The sequence below is a fragment of the Octopus bimaculoides genome, chromosome 6 (assembly GCF_001194135.2).
Source record: "Octopus bimaculoides isolate UCB-OBI-ISO-001 chromosome 6, ASM119413v2, whole genome shotgun sequence".
NCBI lineage: Eukaryota > Metazoa > Mollusca > Cephalopoda > Octopoda > Octopodidae > Octopus > Octopus bimaculoides.
The window spans coordinates 58009747-58011993 of NC_068986.1; the positions used below are offsets into that span (position 1 = coordinate 58009747).

The 2247-nt window shown below is 35.8% G+C and overlaps 1 protein-coding gene across 1 annotated transcript in view; it reads right to left on the reverse strand.

Annotated features, from left to right (window-relative positions):
- LOC106868936 (paired box protein Pax-5) overlaps positions 1 to 2247 on the reverse strand; it is a 261351-nt gene that overhangs the window by 75793 nt on the left and 183311 nt on the right. The gene's annotated exons all lie outside the window — the stretch shown is intronic.

Genomic DNA, 2247 nt, shown 5'->3' on the forward strand with positions numbered 1-2247 from the left:
ATATATATATATATATATATATATACACGCACACACACACACACACGTAATGTACTTGAACAGACATTATGACAAGAAAATATTTTACCACACTCTGGAGACTACCTTACCAAAATGAAGGGACGTATAAATTTTTTTGTCACTCAGGAGTACACAATGTTATCTAATAGAGAATGATTTTAGTTTCGTTTCATTTTTCTATTTCAGTTTTGGTACAAATGCAATACCGACATAATTCAGCAACACAAAGAAAGATTTGCGAATGATGAGGATTTCTTAGCTTGGCATACATCCATATTGTAGCCATATATCGGACTGAGTGCATAAGGAGTATTTGTTTCATTGATTCTGGAACAAAATATTATTCGGTATTCAGCCATTCCTTCCACAGGGCAAAAATTATACATTGGATCAACAAGATCGCCATTATTTAGCCACTAGACGAACTGCAAATAGCAGCCAATGTTCCTCTTCAAATTACATCATAATGCTCCAAAAGAACACATTAGATAACTTGGTTCTCGGGTCCCTAAATATGGTATAAACGACGATGAAACGCATTCATTACAAGTCAGCTCGATCAGGCTTAGCCTTCAGCTTAATCAACAGCTGAAACAGCAACAAAGAAAATTAACCAATAATGAAGGCCCCCCCCCCCATCCGTGTGAAATAACAGTCAAATATCCTTCAAGTCACACTCCAATGTCTTAACACAAACTTGAAAAACACATTAGACAATGTAATCGTAGATATGAAAGGACGAGTACCTGACATCAGAGAATTTATCGAACAATCCTGACATCAACAACAGACATTTTACAACACTATAATGTTTGCCTATGAGAGGTATTTCTTGAAATTGATTGGCATAGGACCAAACATATTCAAGAATGTGCGACATAATTTTGTTGTCTCCGAATGATGAATGATAGAAGTCGACTCGAGTGGGATGTGAACTAAGAATGTAAAGACTCAAAACAATACTGCTTAATGTTTAGACCAGTGGTTCCCAACCTTTCCATACTGGGTCCCAACCATTTTATTTAAATGAGATTTCCCGCGGCCCCCTTTTCATATGCTTATTCTTATATATATATATATATATATCTATATATATATATATATATATATGAAATTTTGAATTTAGCTCACAGACCCACAGTACTACCTTTGCGGACCACGAGGGGTCCACGAACACCAGGTTGAACAATCATTCAACTAATTCCGGCTACCTTATTCCCATATAATTCATTCTATTTGCTACCAGATCAAGAATTTTCAGAATTCATTCCCGGATCAAAATTGAAGTGACGACACCCGACAAGAAGCTATAAATGGGATCATCAATGGCATATATCTATAAATATGAACTAAAATATATGCCTTCAAAACTGGTTTGAAGTTTTTCTAATATGTTTTGGCAGCTAAATTCAGTTAAAAAGTACAACATCTATCTATTGTCATAAATTTTATTTCAGATTCAACTTACTACAAAACAAAATTCCCATTCCTAAAGAGGAAACAAACATCGAAATCAAACTAAAACAATTAAGCTCATGTTCTGTTTATAATGGATTTTGTGATGTTCTGTTATATTTTTTAGTTTATTCACAACTCATTAAGTCAATACGCTCGCACGCGCACACGCACACACAAATGTATAGGAATGCAGCATATCAGAAAATCATAAAATAAACCACTCAAATGATGGAAATCTTAAAACACATCATGTTACATGAACACAAAAATGCTTTTGTAGGTGTTAACTAGATTCCATTATTGTAAACAGGGATGTCTGGTTACGTCATAATGATGTTTAAGTAGTATAGATTCTTCTTTAGACTAATTAAAGGTCCCTTTAATCTTTCTTTGAAGGATTTTGCAGTCTGTAAAGAAATAAACATAGACAACTATATACATACATATATACATATGTGAGTGGATTCGAAAATGTGAGCGCGCGCACGCGTACGTCTATGTGCATACGCATGTGTATATGTTTCTTTATATCGGTAACCACTTGTAGAAGAGTACCAGCGATGATGTCAGTTTATCCTGTCCACAAAACGGGCTAGGATTAGCATCACAAAAGGTCGGTAAAACAAAGCTTCAAATAACATATTCGTCTTTCGCATGCAAGCATGGAAATACGAACATGGAGCGAAGGGACAAACGAACGAATGAGAGAGAGAGAGAGGCGGGGTGGAGAGAGAAAGAGAGGCGGGGGTGGAGAGAGAGAGAGGTGGG